This window comes from Phaethon aethereus (assembly GCF_964289735.1).
Source record: "Phaethon aethereus genome assembly, chromosome: 3".
Taxonomy (NCBI): Eukaryota; Metazoa; Chordata; class Aves; order Phaethontiformes; family Phaethontidae; genus Phaethon; species Phaethon aethereus.
This window is the reverse complement of record NC_138576.1, coordinates 87,106,730-87,124,703: the sequence shown is the minus strand read 5'-3', so window position 1 is coordinate 87,124,703 and position 17,974 is coordinate 87,106,730. Positions and strand designations below refer to the sequence as shown.

General features: G+C 41.4%; 1 protein-coding gene across 1 annotated transcript in view; it reads right to left on the bottom strand.

The window, feature by feature from the left end:
• Positions 1-17,974, bottom strand: part of CHRM3 (cholinergic receptor muscarinic 3) — a gene marked incomplete at both ends in the record, with an annotated part of 199,539 nt that overhangs the window by 176,807 nt on the left and 4,758 nt on the right.

The window sequence follows — 17,974 nt, the reverse complement described above, 5'->3', positions numbered from 1 at the left end:
GGGGGGTGGGGGTGGGTACTTTTGGTTTAGATTTTAGTGCTATTTTACTAAACAAAAGGAAAGACTTAGAGCTCTAAAATAACTGCAGCACAAGGGCTTGACCAAATACAGAGTCACTTCATCAAAGCTCTGCATTTAGTCAGACTCTTAAACTTCATCAAGGTATCTTGTCACAATTGCATCTCTGGTATCATTCCAAATCTTAAACAAGATTTCTCTCTCCTCTCACATACCCGTACCTCTTCTCCCTCTGGAGGTGAGCAGATCACCCAGAATCGCCATAGGGAAAGAGCAGCAGGCTTACAGCCATCGCTGGACATACGAGGGCTGTAACCTGCTCAAGTGCTCTGATGCGGAGCAACAACGAGCCCCCTTACAAATTTCTGTAACTTTTATTACGAAGTCAGGCTACTACAACTGCTTTCTGCTAACGCTCCTGGATGGGCGGCTATCAAAGGAACACTTGTTCGTACCACTTCAGAACCAGCACCTAATTCTTTTTAAGCACAGGAGACAGTTCGTGATGTGATTTGCTGGGACGAGTAAAACAAACATCCTTCCCAAAGCACCCAGAGTCATGAGTAGCCTCTGAGCTATCTTGCCAGGACTGGCAAAAGGGGGCCCTGGCTATGACCATGCACTTAGGTGGCCACACAGTGTGATAATCTGCTCCTACATGACTAGAGGCTTTGCCCGGTGGCCACCAAGGAGGGTTGTCCCCTGGGGGCAGCCCTCTTCCCTCCGAGGGATGGGCCGTTCTCTGCTGTCAGCCCCATCCTCCCCAGGCTCTGCGCGCTGCCGTGCTCTAGCCAGAGAAATCCCAGAGGTGCTCCAGATGAATCAGCAAGATACTTTCATAAGCATCATCCCCTACGACTTCAGAGAACAGGTTGAGGCATGTACAGAGCAATGGAAGGCTTTAGCAGGATTTTAAAGCAAATTCAGAAAAGAGACAAAAGTGACGTGAGCTAATCGAGCGGAAACACAAACTGCTTTCTGACATCATTATTCCATGGTTGCTGAGCTCCTTCAGAGGGAGCTCACTGGAAAACACATCTGAAGCCTGTCATTACGCTCCATAAAAAGAAGGCAATTGGCAATCCTCCTAATCAGTCTTTTGCAGGATTACTTATATCCACAAACATCAGCTTACTCTTTCTCAACAACATATCCTTTAATGGTAATAAATACTGACTTTTCAAATCAGAAACATCAATACAACATGAAAAAGCTTATTATTGCCTTACATATGTAAAACCACTACTGCAGTACCGTGTACCCTGAAATACCTTGTAGGGTGTTTGAGGGTAGTCCAGTAAGAAATAAATACATTTTAGTACCACAGTACTACAGTGAGTTACAATGGCTTGTGACACAGAGCAATTATTGACTATTGGCAGTGGTAACCCACTTAGCAAAGACATCCTACTAGTAAAGACGTCCTATGTAGTCATATTTTATTGCAACTTTGAAAGCAATCTAGCACAATTTACGGTGTTCTGCAAAGACGTTGCTGTTTAGAAAGCTCTTAATTTCCATCAGAATTAAAGAAGACGAAACTTTATTTCCCTTTTGAAAAATGCAAGCATTGCTTTCTAGCAAGGTAGCGGTGTGCTCCTTCCAGATTTTAATTAAAGCAACAGCACTTGCTACCAGAAGTGGAAGAAAACTGCTTATTTCATCTACTATTTTGCTTTTCAGATCTTAAAGGAGCATTTTTCTTCTCTCACCTCTGAGGTCTTTGTATTTCTGCTAAAAGGCTCTGTACTCTCCATCTCCCAGGCCTCACATGGTCCTCCACAGGCAGAAGCTGAGCCATCTGTCTGCCTCCTGGAGGTGCTGGTAGCCAGAAGAACCCGGCAACACCACGCTGGGACCAGGAGGCTGAGCAGAGGCGATGCCAGAAGCCAGGGAGGGGGGGAGGCCCCACCCTTGGATGTCTTCAAAACCTGAGTGACCAAGGCTTGGGGCACAGCCCAGTCAAACTATGAAGTTGTCCCTAAATTGAGCAGTGGACTGAAAAAGGTACCTCCAGAGGTTCTTTCCGCCATAAAGCGGCTTTTGCTGCTTTTTTTTTTTTGTCCTCGAAAAGTGTAAATGTCTGAGGATAACAATATTGTCTCTTTTTGTTTTCTGCATACTTCTAGGACAAATTCTCTTCATATCTATATATATTCATATCTATAATATCTTTTAAGGACTAAATATTGTCTGAGTAGCATATAGGAAGATCTCCACAGACACAGGAGTGTGTTTCTCTCTTACCTCCTAACCTGTAGATATTAGCAAGCACGGAAGTCACATATAACCATCAAGCAGCATAACATCCAATAAATACCTTTTCGGACCTTTTGACTATTTTAGATTTTGAACCATTTTATTTCTTGCTCTATTGGAACTCTACAATAAAAGTTTTCTCACAAGATCATTGGAGTTCATGTACGTGACTTTTTTTCCCCATTAATTCAGTGAAAATAAAATTTAAAAAAAAAATATGGAGAGAGGGGGTTTTATCTCTGCTGAAAAAAGGACCAGAGGGAGAAAAAGGCGATTAACAGGCGTCAGAATTACTGCGGAGAAACAGGTACGACTGGCAAGCACAAAATGTTGCAAGTGACACAAAAAAGCACAAAGCCCGGCTTAACAGTTGTTATTTCACTACCAACAATATCTGAAGAAAAGAGGCAAACCGTATGCTCCGTTTATTTTCATTCACCATAAGCACTCTGCACTTAGCAGATGTCAGCATATAGAAACACACAATTAAACCTGCTTGGAAATAACCAGCTGCAGTAGGTAGGGGAATAAACAGTGCTGAGCCACTTCACACCAGCGCACAGGCAGAAGCACCTCCCAGCAGGACAATCTATCAGCTACAGTAGCCGAGGCAAGTTTAGGAAACCAAAACGTTTGACTGTACAGAAGTTCATTCGAGGACTGAACTGTGACTGTGGAATGGGAGAAAACAGCAAAATCCAGCTGCGATTCTTATGCAGAGAACCCACCGCAGCCACTCTGAATTGCTAGTGTATTTTCAGTATTATTTATACCTCTCCGTCATCACAGTTGAAAATGCCGGATTTTTTTGTTTGTTTGTTTTGGATTTTTTGGTTGAGCTTTTCTTGAGAAAATTCCCAAAACTCTATACGTCGAGCTGTGGTCCTCCACCTTGTCGCATTCTGCAACTCCCAGCCCCAGGCCTGTCCCATTTCCAGCACTTTCTTTACACATTTTGGCTTTCATATTTTTAAGCTTTACTAGCTCCATACGCTCCATTTTATTTTTGTCCTACACCCATAATTTCATTTTCTGTCACCAAGCCAAGAGATTCACCTCGGGAGACTGGAAAGCCATTTGCCCCTTTTCCGTGCTTTACTGACTCAGTAAGTACAATTCCCGGATTTTGCTTGTGTAGCATTTTACATGTTCCCCCCGAGATTCCTGAGCACCGGAGCTAACCTGTTCAGCCCAGTCGGATTTGAAACAAGCTGGCATTGGCAAGCACAAGCGAAGAACGGAGATCTCCTACCTGCCTCCCTCTGCTTCCGCAGCAGCCAGAACGTACTCTATGCGCAGATTTCAACCACAAATTCCATTTATTCGGTATTAGCATGAAGGCGTTTAAAGCCCTTACAATGGGAAAGAAGGTTAAGTTAATGCCATGTTCAGCAACATGTGAAAAGACAAGAGTAGTGTTCAACAGCAGGAACAAGTTTGAACATGGTGATGAGAAAATTAACTGACCAATTCATTAGCCACAAAAAGCACCTCGTTTGACAACAACTTAAAAAAGCATTACGCCACAGGCGTTGCTTCTTTTGCACTTGTATTTACTAGGAGCCCGAGCTACCCTCCATGTAGTGAGGTATTTTCTGAATCCTCACAGTACTGTGACACTTCCTACAGAGTTAATCCTGATTTATCCCGGGCTAGAGAAGACCGTACATTAAAGCAGCGTGCACTTCGGGCTCAGCCCTGCAAACATGTTGAGTGCTCTGGCCCCCGGCCACCGGAGCACTTAGGCACATGTTTTATTTTAAACACATGAGCAGTTGCGCTGAAATTCAGAGGGAAAGTCACAGTATGGAAAGAGCCAGATTATGCCCCGAAAACGTGAAGCTATATTAAAATCAAGAGCAAAGCACAATTTAAAATGAACAGAATGATTTCAGTGGGTCAGGTAAATCTATCCCAGTAGACAAGTTGCTCTACAGCGCGTTAACAGGGTCAGAGAGGTCTCCCAGCACAGCCCGCTCATGGCTCAGGGACGCTCCTAGGTGAGCCAAACAGGAGAAAAAGATTTTGCAGAAAGTACCGTGAGCGTTCAAAGGAAAGTTCAGCGATATCACCCATTGCCGACAAATCCAAAAAGAAAGGCAGAAACTGAAACCTGAAGGATATCCTCAATTCTCATCCAGTGGGCAGGCTTCTGTGCCACAAAGGGTGTTTGCGCCCTTCACAAAGTTGTTCAGGCTTACACTGCCTTTTAACAACGACCCAGGTCTGGCAAATTTCTTTCCTTTTTGACAGTGGCATAAGCAATAGAACTGTATGAATTATTCCCCTGAAAATGCTATTAACATTTCAGTGTTAAAATTATACTGTGTCAAGCTACAGACAAAAAAACGTTGCATTTGCAGAGTACAGAAAATTTCTGTAGACTCAGTTCTTCTAGGATAAAATTAAAAAAAAAAAAAGAGATCAAGACCACTTTTACTTGTGTGCCTAAATAATAATTTACCTTTCAGATGAGAAAAATAAAACTATTACTTTATCCTATTATGATCAGATATTCTGAAATATGACTCTTCCATAACGCACCAATTATATTTGAAAACAAATCTGTTTTTAATTTCAAGATCGCAAATTAATATTAGCATATTTTATATCTCTTGCTTAAATACATCTGAAACAATTTAAACACTTTTTGTTACATATTGTAATCTGTATCTTGAGTGACAACCTCTGCACTGGTTATCAGCCTAGAGGGAAGAGATAATAAAAAACTCCCTTTGCTTCAAGTATTTTAGAATACAAAATGTCACAGCTCTGTAAAGCAGTGCTAAGCATATCTTAGCAAGTTGTCGTACCAATGACATTTTAAAAATTTAGAGAATAGGAACTTTAAGCTAACAGATCAACAATATACTGTTCTTGATTTTGCAGGACATGAAATTGTAATGCTTCCTGAGAACACCTCAGCTTCCTCAACACCACTGTATTCAAAAATAAAAACACATTTAAAAAAAGAAGGAAAAGTGTAATTAGAAAAGTTTTGGATGGTTTCAGTCCCTGCCAGTGCACACAATATCCCCACCCTTTCCCCCACCAAAATCCTTACTTGTTTTACCAAGTTTGGTGGGAAACAGTGATCGAGAAAATTGTTTCAAGCTTTTGGGCTCCCTGATGAAAGAATCAAACAACACACATCTCAGCCACAGGTTGCGCATTCCTCTTGGATCTGCACAGCAGGGTCCAAATTCTTGGAGCTGAGAGGTTGGGATGCGATCCTGAGAACCAGGCTCCAGGTGACAGTTCATGCCAATCCTTGGGACATAGCATTTCTCCCATGTACCGGGGTGAGGGAGGCACAGACCCACCATCCCAGGATCTAGCAGAGGGCAGGAGGAACAAACACAGAATCATAGAAACATTTAGGTTGTAAAAGACCCTTAAAATCATCAAGTCCAACTGTTAGTCTAACACTGCAAAGTCCACCACTAAGCCATGTCCCCAGGCACCACATCTACATGTCTTCTAAATACCTCCAGGGACAGTGACTCAATCACTTCCCTGGGCAGCCTGTTCCAATGCTTGATAACCCTTTTGGCAAAGAAATTTTTTCTTAATTGTCAATCTAAACCTCTCCTGGTGTAACTTGAGGCTGTTCCTCTCATTGCTTATTACTTGGGAGAAGAGACGAACACCCACCTCACCACAACCCCCTTTCAGGTAGTTGTAGAGAGCGAGAAGGTCTCCCCTCAGCCTCCTCTTCTCCAGACTGAACAACCCCAGTTCCCTCAGCCGCTCCTCATAAGACTTGTGCTCCAGACCCCTCACCAGCTTCGTTGCCCTTCTCTGGACACGCTCCAGCAACTCAATGTCCTTCTTGTAGTGGGGGGCCCAAAACTGAGCACAGTATTCGAGGTGCGGCCTCACCAGGGCCGAGTACAGGGGCACAATCACTTCCCTACTCCTGCTGGCCACACTATTTCTGATACAGGCCAGGATGCTGTTGGCCTTCTTGGCCACCTGGGCACACTGCCGGCTCATGTTCAGCCAGCTGTCAACCAGCACCCCCAGGTCCCCTTCCACCAGGCAGCTCTCCAGCCACTCCTCCCCAAGCCTGTAGTGTTGCATGGGGTTGTTGTGACCAAAGTGCAGGACTCGGCACTTGGCCTTGTTAAACCTCATACAGTTGGCCTCTGCCCATCGATCCAGCCTGTTCAGATCCCTCTGCAGAGCCCTCTTACCCTCCAGCAGATCAACACTCCCACTCAGCTTGGTGTCATCTGCAAACTTACTGAGGGGAAGCTCTGCAGTGCCTGACCTGCCAGGAAAGAAAGAGCTGCATAAAGTAACCTCAGGGCGTGCAAGTACAGCCTCCAGACATGAGGAAGAACAAAGCAAAGGCAGAAGGAATAATTTGTTTGTGCCCCATCAGAATGAAAGAAAAGCTACCAAGTAAATTAATGAATCGCCTCTATGGATTGCATTCAACTGGCAGTCTCATGCTACAGAGGAATTATCTTTTGCCATGACTGTAGGAGTGGCTGGAGTTCAGAAAGCTGACAAATCTTCAAGTGGGAGAACAGAGACTTCAGGTTAAAAATGAGTCTTAAATGTTCCAGAGTCTGAGAAAATAACTTGGGGGAGGGGGAGAGAAGGAAGAGGAGAGGAGGACTTAAACACAGGGCACAGTCAAAAAAATAAAGAGAAAGAGAACAATTTCATCAACCAGTGTGTTTGGCTTCATGATTATGTGAAGGATTAGCTGAGGAGAAGGGGAACTGTCTGCACAAGAAAGGGCAGGCATGAGCAGGAGGGGGATAGTTGCCAAACCCATGAAGGCTTTTGCCAGATGCAAGAGCGCTTCAAAGCTGTAAGAAAAGGCATTTTTTAATATATTTTAACATCTTCCTTTTTAACATCTACTTCTGTTCATTTTTTTTATGCTAAGACTCTTGTCAACGTACCTTTCAGGTGCTGAAACATTCCCAGCCGTTTCTGTCACCCAGCAGTTGCGATGCACGCCGTTCGGGAAGATCATTTCAATGTACTTCCCCAGTGCTGCGAGACCTCTGTTTCCAACTTCCTTTTTGGCCCTACCCGGTGGTGCTTAACTATATCAGTTATCACCAACACAACAGATTAGATTACTGCGCCCTGGCAGCCTATAGAAAATGGCTCAGTCTGAGGTACCGCGCTATCTGCTCTGCTTTTCCTGATGCCAGTAGCTGCTTTCTAAAAAAGCTGCAGATAGGAAGTTCTGTATTTGCTTGTTTTAAGGGGGATCTCATACGGATGAAACCCACCGTTTTCCAGACCTGATTAGACTCAGCTGACGACGAGTCAGCCCTGTTATGTTGCTACGTCACCATGTCTTACTGGTCTCTTATAAATTACTGAAGCAGTTACGCTTCTAAAATCCACCCCGTTTCCCATGAACCCGTGATTGCACACGTGTGGATCGAGCAAGGTGAGCTTCAGACACCGAGGTGCTCCACAGCAAAGGATCATGTGACCCATTTAATATATTTATCAAATTCATTACTTATATTTCAGAGCTGCTGCGTAGTGCAACTGCCCTAATGATAAAGAGCTTCCATTCTAACTCCCAAACTACATTTATACATAGTTTATACCTTTTGGTCTTGGGTAAAAATCACTCTTCTGCTTAATGAGGGTTGGTCTTCATTATTCTCTTTCAAGGATAGTGACAGTGAGAAAAACAAAACAACCCCCCCACTCCCCCCCCAACCAGCACCAGCATCTCAATAAAAGCGAAAACAGTTTGACAAGCAACTGGTGGCAGAAAACAAAGCAATAATGAGTTTTGAATCCATAAATAAATGCGTCAGTAAATAGCGGAAGAAAACCCACATCGTGCAATCTCTTTCACAAGCAAGGAGAAACAAGTGCGGTAGTGACCGAAAAAGGCCTCTGTAAAAGCAGACACAGGTAATGCAGATGCTTAACCATGTCATCAGAGCTTATTCATGCCCTCCTACAGTACTTAGCAAATATTGAAGAGGTCCATTAAAAAAAAAAAAAAGGATAAATTTATATTCACTTTGAAAGCCCACTGTAAAGCTTATTTGGCCATCAGCTTTATCATCATTTCGCCAAATTGCTAAATACAAACAGGAAACAAAACCAAGCCGAATCAGAACTTAAAAAGAATACTTGAGGTAACTACTCCACTCTTACCACTGAAAACTCCGCCCCTGTCCCACCGACACGGGAGGGCTCTGAAGGAACTGAGGAAGGGGGGGCCCCGGCAGCCAGGAGCTGCCGGCAAGCAGGGGCACGGGAGCTGCGCTGCAAAGCGCTAAGCCGGGGCAACGTCCCCCCCGCCCGGCGCCTGCCAGCTCCGGGGAGGCACAGCCCAGGCACCCTGTGCAGAAAGCCAGCTGACAAATCCTGCCTTCAAGGCACTGCTTAACCTCTTTTGTCGCAGCACTGCGTTAAGCTACACCGGCACTGCACAGCTCAGGACCGGCTTTCTGTCCTGCCACCTCTGCTGGGTAACACAGCCGTACCTGCCGCCGCAGCCCAGGGTCAGATTTTGGGCAGGCACACCAGCAGACAGCCGATCCCGACTTCTGAAGAAAAGCAAGGAGATGCCGGGCTGAGGAACAATAACCAACCGTGTCAGCATCGTAGCTGATGCATGGTGAAACCAGCAGCTTTCGTCTCGCTACTGCTGGCACAGGCAGAGATTTCAGCACGTGCAGACACAAGCAAATGCCAGATGTTGTATCGTATTGCACCTTCCACTACGTATTGCTGTAATTCCTTCTGCAGGCAATACGAGGAGAGTTCATTTCCAGAAAAAAAGGTTACATCCAAGCTGATTTTCAGCCGACCGAAACACCTTACTAAGATTAATAACTGCTCTCCTGACCCTACTAAAGAGATCGTTTTCCTAGATCAGACTAGATGTGGTTTGAAAACCAAATTATAAGGAACATATTACAGACTTTTACTAAAGAAAAAGCTGAATAGATGCATAATTCAAAAATATCTGTACATTCCACTCGATCTAAATTTGATGAATTTACAGATTGTAAGTTTGATACACTGCCAGTTTCTCCTACGTTTAAAGTCCTGAAAATCACTCCTGTACCAGTCAATATTAGGGCACATACTTTTTACTTTTCAAATTAAATTGAATGAGAAAGTCTCCATGTTGAAGCACAAAAAAGTTGACACAACCACCACCACTCTGGGCCAGATTAACCAAGCAGAGTTAATCAGAGCAGTTTGCACATTTGACCAAGTTGATTATAAAACAGGGATAAGTAAATATATATACAGTAGAGTCAACTGCTTTGATTATATTTTGTATGACCCACAAGATGTGTCTAGAAAAGACTCACAGCAGGAAAAAAAACAATAAACAGAGCTCAGCTACTTAACACTGCTAATTTAACTTGTACCCTAACGCACCAGTTGCTGTCATCCACACTCTGTCAAGGAGTAGATGGCAACAGTTCTCAAGCATTGCTAGTAAATTATTTTCATTTTGCCCTTTCCCTCATAAACAAACACAGTGACAGAAGCTGCCTGAGCCGCTTTCTAAGGAAGAGATTTCCAAGGAAGCACTCCCAGACTGAGAGGCAAGTAGCAGAAAGCCTTCAACAGCAGAAAATTTCTGACTTCCAAGCAAAAGATGTTTTATTTCAAATTACATATGCATTTTTTCTATTTCTCTTTGCAACGCCCCTCTGCCTTCCCCCACTTCCATTATTTCCCGATTTCTGCTCTATTTTCTTTATAGCTCTGATATGCCTAAGAGCACACAAACTAGCTATTAAACTGACTTGCCGGTCTTTTCCTACTGTGTCACGTATGTCTTAAATTAACTTCACCTATTCTTTTCCTGAATTATGAATTTTAGTTTAGCCCATATACTCCATAAGTAAGAGGAGAAGCCACACAACTGCAGTAAAAACATAACATTAGTTTATCCCTCATCACAGTAGGCCATAGGACATGTTTTTTCCCCAGATCTCAGGGGAGAACTTCAAGAATCTGCAAAAGAGCTATGTCAAACTTTCTGTGGATATCACAGAAGTGAAGTAGCCTCCTGGAAAAGTCTGCTTCTCTAACTTGTAAATAATTTTCTTAACTGCACTATTTAACACCCGAACAGCAAGTCCTAAAGTTATAAAATGGCACTTTGTCACAGGGCTTCCCTTTGAAACCTCAATGTTAGCTAGTACTGGGCAACTACAGTTTCAAAATGGTCAGCCTTCTTTTATCCTTGCCTTTTGTTTCCCTGAATGCCTGTCCCTTCTATTTTCCTCCACCTCAAGACCCTCTGAAGCAGTGACAGGCTCCTCCTAACGAGCTTGTGCCGAGGCACAGCAACCACCACCCTCTCAGCTGAGTCAGGGGAGTATGATCTCTGCAGAAACGAAGTGAGTTACAACCAACAGATGCTCATATATTTGGGATCAAAAGTTTTTTGCCACAGCAGAGGAATTTTGAAGCTCTTAAACTTCTTATGTTTAGCGCAAATCCTCACATAAACTGGGTGGCACATGAAGACACACACTGTAACAGCAAGTCATGGATAATGGGTTAGTTTCACTGGAATCGCTACCCATATTAATTGGGGGCAAGGTAATGGTTTATTGTTTTTAATTGGCATAACACAAAATTCCACTTTGGGAAAATTAACATAGTTTTAATATCAATTTATTGAAAAAGCAATATGATTTTTCCTAGCGGGGGAAAAAAGTATTCACAGAGTTTAACCTTATTCTGGTGTGCTGGAAAACATTAACATGAGTTTGGGAAACTTACATAAAACTCAGTTTTCGAAAACTTCCTGGAATCTCCCAGTTCCTAAGAACTGGTGGGAACAGGCAAAATATTGCTGGAAGTTAGCAACATCTATGCTGCCTGGGGATAAGACACAGGGGAGGAGGGAAATGGGGAGCCGATTCAGCTTCGGTGGGGAACGAGCCCTTCTCAAGTCTGGCGGTTCAGTGCTGAGACTGGCTGGGACGGCCAATCGCGCCATCACCGAAACATTTCTCCACTTAGTTGATTTTTCACCTAGCACATCAGCAAACTGAAACCTTAAGGATTAATGAAAGTATTTAAAAAAATAATATAGTTATGTAGCCCATCAAGTTTGAGAAGTGCCCAATTATTCCAGTAATTTAGTTCAGCCTGGGCACAGGCAGCTTTTTAAATGCATTGTAACACATACCTTCGATGAGTTAAAGGATTCTTAGCAACAGCATAACCAGATTGAGGCAAATTTCTTTGCACATGAATATTGGTGTCTTGCTTTGGCTTTCTTCTCCTACATGACTAATTTAAGGAAAGAGAGAGGAGAGGCACAGGAAAAGTAAAAAGCTTTATTTCAGACTTTCAAATTAGGAGTTTATCAGTAATCAGACACCTTATAATCATGAATTCAATCCAGAGTTCATAGAACACTGGGAGCAAAAATAAAAGTCAAACATAATCAAAAAAATCTGTCAAAAGTGATATGGCTCACAGAAATGTTGTATAAAAGCAAACTGTGCAAAACACAGTTTACAAGCAAGGTTTACAGCTTTCTTTAAACTAACCAAAGAGAGGGGAAGTCAATGCTAGCAGTCTCATAACATCCAGTGAAGTGATGATAACATGACAGCATTATTTATGCTCTGAAATAACAATGACTCTTCAGGAACAGCTGGATTAGCCTTTATCTTACAAATGGCTCAGGATTACAGACATACATGATGGCAGAGGATGCATGCAGCCCTCCTATGGATAGCATCAGAGTTACAAGCTCCTTCTTTCTCTCATCTGTGTCACCCACAAAAGGCTGGGAGCACTGGACAATATCACGCCCCGCGGAGTCACCATGTCCAGTCTAAACACAAAATGAAGTCACCCCTTCCCAAAGCCACATCCTTTTAAAAACGGCCAAAGGTTCTCTGTCTCTCTTGTCCATCTGGATTACACCCAAACAAAAAGGACAAGCTCCTACATCTTGCAAGAACACTTTTTTTATTTAAGAATAACCCATCTTGCTTATTCACAATGTTAATATACTTGAAAAGGATTTAAATAGTGCCCTCTACATACACTGCAAGGCTTCTATTTATCCATTTATTTGAAAGAGTTGTTCTTCCTTATTGTGCACAGGACAGAGAACTGGCAAATTTCTCATTAAAAAAAAAAAAAAAAGAAATATATTTTGAATCATTTCTCCTCAGTTAGGCTCCAGTTCTTCTGGTTTTAAAAATTTGTACTAAAAGATGTGCTACAAATATGGTGAGCTTGTGCTTGGACCCGCTCAAGTATGTAAAATTTCCAAACAAAAGAAACCTAAGATTATTCCTGCTCCATAGATGACTCACATTCAGAACTAAATCACATGTACGACTATTTTATGACCTTGCTTGGAGTCAACATGAAGTTGAGTTGCACTGCAATTTGAATGACCTCCAAACTTCTTTTGCCAAGAACAGTCCCTTAATAGTAACTAGCACTGTTCTTGAGAGACCTGATTTTCTAACACCAACACCTGCATTCATTTAATCTGAGCTTTTCAGACTCATTGGCATCACCTGCTGTAGATGCTAATGTGTTGCTTCAGGCTGTTGTTGGAAAGGTTGTCTGATGCCTCAACTCTCACAGGATTCGCCACTTTGAGGCAGATCTTTCAATTCCTTCCTCTCCCCTGAGTATAATCACACCCACAAATACTCTCTCAAAAGCCTTCAGCCACTCTTTGATAGCTACATAGCCGGGCAGCCTATAAAGCAATTAAATGATTTTCCTAACATGAAAAATACGCTCTCCATTATAATGTAGTAAAGCCAAAACACCAACAATCTTTCAGGCAGGAAAAAGTGGACCATGAAATATTTTAAATACCTCTTATATGTTACTGTGACATTACCTATTTCTAAGCGGAATCATTTTTTTCCAGGCATTTGAAGCCAAGCCACCCGGAGGAGGGAACACAGCAGCTGCTCAACTGTGCCAAGCAACAAAACAACTTAGAGGAAGAATTAAAGAACAGCAGACTATATAATTGAAATGTAGTAAGAAGGTCATTATGCAAGATGTAATACAAGCTGAAATCTGGTCAGGATAACCCCAAATGGCACATCTTATTTTATTAGTACAAACGGTTGAAACCTTTCTGTTATCTCTTATCCAAAATGTTTCAGCTTTAATGCATGGCACTGATTAATTAGCACTATACAAGAAGGTCTTGTATAACGCAGAGTCAAGCCATTAACTTCACTTGGCTGAAGATGAAACTCGGACTGTAAGTATTAAATCTTGAATAAAGCTATATATTCTCCAATGGGATATAATTTCCACACCACTAAAATGCCCACATTGCTGTGGTGAAACACTGACTATTTAACAGAGCACCACAACATCCATTTCACGTAGGAGAGGAAACGAAGACTGTCTAATCCATGGAAAACTACAGAAGACGAGTAAACACGTTAAACCAGTAAAGCTCTTGCCAAAGAAAGGACACGGCAAAGACACTAGAATTAAAAAGTATTTGGATAAATGCTACTGTGGTGAGTGAACATAGGCAAGACTTTAATTTGACGCTACACTGAAGAACTGCTGTATTTTTATAGTTGATCTGGAGTAAGGCAAAAGAATCTAACAGAGGCAAAGATTTTTGTTAGTTCAGTTAGTATAGGCAATATGAAAGGCAACAAGCAGCACGAGCTTGCTCAAAACAAAAAAAAAAAATTAAAAAACAATAAAATAATAAGACAGATTAAGATTTTCTAGAAAAGAGGTGACACAATTCAATGTAAAAGATATTGTATTGCACAAACTAGTTAAATGAGTATTATTGATATACATTACTCTCTTCCAGTAACAAACAGAAAAAGTATAAAATGGTTCAAAAAGCGTTGCTTCTCCCAATCTTTATTTTTTTTGCAAACAAAGTCCTAGTTTTAATAAATTTAACATTCTACTTTTTATAGAAAAAGGCGACAGGTAGAATACAACACAGCAAGTGTCTTATTTGTGTGAATGTCGAACCATCAAGCAAACAAAAGATCTGAAGAACACCACCAATTTGGGTTCAATATTAGTATAATTGAAGACTTTTTTTTCTTTTTTTTTTTACTGTGCTACATAATAAGTGGTAAAGTACTGTATCTTCCAGCCTGAAAGTTTCTATCATTTTGAGAGGGCCTTTGTGTGCTTAAATTGTAGAATCCACTGGGGCTTGCTCTAGAGATGCAATTGCTACAGTTACAAGAAAATAAAAAGAGCTATAGGAAGCATTGAGTTCTTCATGCTTATCTTGGCCTGTTTTTAAAACAGGGAAATAACAATGTTGCATGCACAGCCAGCTCCAGAGGGTAATATGTCCCCTTCTAAGATAAGTATCTAAGATAAATGTGAGAGAGGAATTGTCTTCTGGAGTTGCCTGCCTCTCGCCATTGACAACTGAGAGACACCAGATGAATCCTACCTTTATAATAAAGATCTCTGTAATAAGAGATGCACAGTAATGGATTCAGAACACAGCTAAAGCACACAATTTAAATAAAATAGTATAAATTTTATTTTAAATGAAAGAAATTATTTTCCAAGTTTGCTCATCTCTCAAGAGATTGATCCTCTTTTTTCTTTCTCAAACAACTTATTTACTAAAGTCTCTGCGAAATTTAAACTATTATTTCATGTTTATATATATGTGCACATATGCCTATGTATATACACCACAGAAAAAAAGACATCAGTTAATGACATACAGCAAATTAACATTGAGATATAATAGCATATATTAATTCTTAGAATAATAAATAGCATGTCTCACTAAGCCAGTGGTACCAATTATTCAAATTCAGTATTCTGATGCATCTAAATTATTATTTCCTTAATATTAGCATGGCAAAGAACTACTTTTGGTACCAAATCTATTCACTGCAGCATTTAAGCAAATAATTTAGCAGAAAAATTAAAATTTGCCAAGAGAAATGCTTACCCCCAGAAATTTGTAGCCCAAATTCATTGCTAACAAATCACTGTAAAATGTACTCAATTTACATGAAATGCAGTCAGAAGACATATTCACGTAAAGCTGTAGAAAACAATATAATACAAAGGGAAACAAAATGAGAGGAAAGGTGAGAAGGGGAAGTGTTACACGGTTTTATGAAAAGCAGTCACTAAACTTGCTTAACAGGGAAGGATATGAGAGACTAAGTTGCTTTTGTCAAAAGACAAAGACTCTCCTTAAAGTTTGAGGATTTTATGCTGGTTTACTCCAACTTTGTTAATTTTCTGGTGAAGATGGGTATCCAATAGCATTTCAGTGTAACCAGAGTCTGAAGAGGTGAACATTATCTACAGACAGCAGTTGTTCTATCAGAAAGTAGGACTGATCTACTTGTAATGCACTGATCTAGTTTTCTAGCAACAGTTCTGATCCCAGTGAGACAGTTCTATCCAAGTTGACAAATTGCCAATGTCTAGATGCTTTTATCGACAACCATAAAAGGAAAAAAAAAAAGTGTCTTACCTAAATTTATAAATAAATTTACTCACATTTAACGTAGAGCTCATCTAAAAGCAATGAATGCAGAAAAACAAATGGTGGATGCCTGCTTTAACAGCATGAATTAAACTTATGAATTTCATTCCTCCCCTTCTCAAGGACTCATTAGTCCTTTCAAAAGCCTAGATTTTGTTTCCCTGAGCTTAGAAATGTAAATTGCTTTTCAGAAGCTGCACCTTTTCTAACAGTTTCCTCTTTCCCCCATTTCTCCTGTTGCTGACACTGGCTATGAGAATAATCGAAGTTAGAGGAGATATAGATACCATATGCATTTTATCAGCTGGAAGTCACAGAACTGCAGTGATTCTTACCTGTTTTCTATGTTGTGCTTTGAGAAGCTACTTTTTGAATTAGTCTTAAAATTATTATGCTTAATTCAGGCACAGGTCCTTACAACAATTCTCTGCTGTTAGGTAAATTATAAGATAACATTGATACGTTGAAAATAATTAAAATTAAAGTGAAAAACGAATTCATACATCATCATAAAGGTAAATTTCAGTGGCCTATATTGTTCAATACTTTCATCACTGACCTACTGCTTGCCAAAGAGGTCCCATTGGCCAATACACAACTGACAGAAAATTGGCTGATGGCAGAGTGTCTGGCTGGAAAGACCTTTATACTCTTGAGGTTTGGGCCAACAGAAACCTCATGATGTTCCCCAGGTGCCAAGGTGGGTTTGTGGCACGGAATAATCCCTGACGTGAATAGGGACCAGGAGTGGAGTGGATGGGCAGGCAGCCCCAGCAAGGGCAGAGCCGCAGCTGCCGTCATCGGGTGGGCAATGGTCCCGCCTAGAGTGGAAGGAGACCACCCAAGAGCCTTACAGCCAACATGTTCCTGGGTTTTATAAATATTCATGAGTATTCTAATTATTTAGATGATTCAGGGGGGAAAAAAAAGTAATTCAGTCTTTTTAAAACCACTTAAAAAAAAAAAAAATATTATTTACTCTGATTATCCAAGGCCTGCTTTCTTCTCCCACAGTTGGGGCCACAAAGCTTTTAAATATCTCAATATTATCTTGTTTATTTCAGAATTATGCTCATATAAAAAACTAATTCCAACATATATATTTATGCAACATAAACCTCCAAAAGTTCCAAAATAATAAGCATTCAGAAAGGAACTTTGCCTGCTAACTATGAAAGAACAAAGAAAAAATTACTGATTGCTCTAAGCATATTACTTCCCCCCCCCCAACCTCCCTATTGAATCCTTTCCGTGAGAAACTCCAGGAGTTTTCAAACACAGCCTTCTCAGGGACACAGGAAGCACCACCTGACTCCAGCAGTTAATGTCCACCAAACAGGAGACAGATATATTTGGTTTTTCTTAAAAAGAAACAAACTTTCGTCTTCTAGGCACATTTTGGGGTGATTAACCCTAGGCAACTTTAATGTCCTCAATTTCGTAGTAAGCATTTAGCATACTTTCTCAGGCTAGGTATGCAGAATTAAAACTGTATAATTAATTACACTGTAAACCAGGCTGTTATGCAGGTGGGAAGCGTTAGCAGACAGGAGAGGCAACACCACATGCAGTGATGCCATGTGCCTCCTCCTGCCAGCCCAGCCACCCTGAGAAACATGGAAGAACAACACCTGGCAGCAGATTTCCCTAACACTTACAGAGGGTGAAGTAAGAAAAATTGAGGTGAACGATCAAAATATAGCAACCGTTGAGTCCTATATCACATAGAAGAGCTTCCCCAAAACTCATCTGTCGCCACCAACCAAGAAGAACTCAAGGGAAGTGGTGAGGATGCGACTGCTGGCACCTCCTGTGATGCCGTCCAGACTACTTGGACAGGTGCTGCGAGCATGCCAGTGTGAGAACACAAATGGGTAAAAGCAACTCAATGATGGATTGTCCAAAATAAAGTCACTTCTGCCTTCAAAAAGATCTCTCACTGAGTTAGTTGCACTAATTTCCTGCAGCTCAGCGAGGTCTAACTCTGCGGGGAGGAGCTGGTGCCGCTAAGGCACCAAAGGCAGTTGACCACTGCTGTGGCTCTCCTGGATCGCACCCCATTTAAACCCTTCTGGCTTTCCAGGATGCTCCCCTATCAAACTGATAATGGGCTGGGTGGTTCTGTACTGCATCTTGGTTTTCCACTGGAAACTTTACCTTCATAGCAGAAGAATAAAAAACCCCAAACAGATCTGAAGCACTCACAGT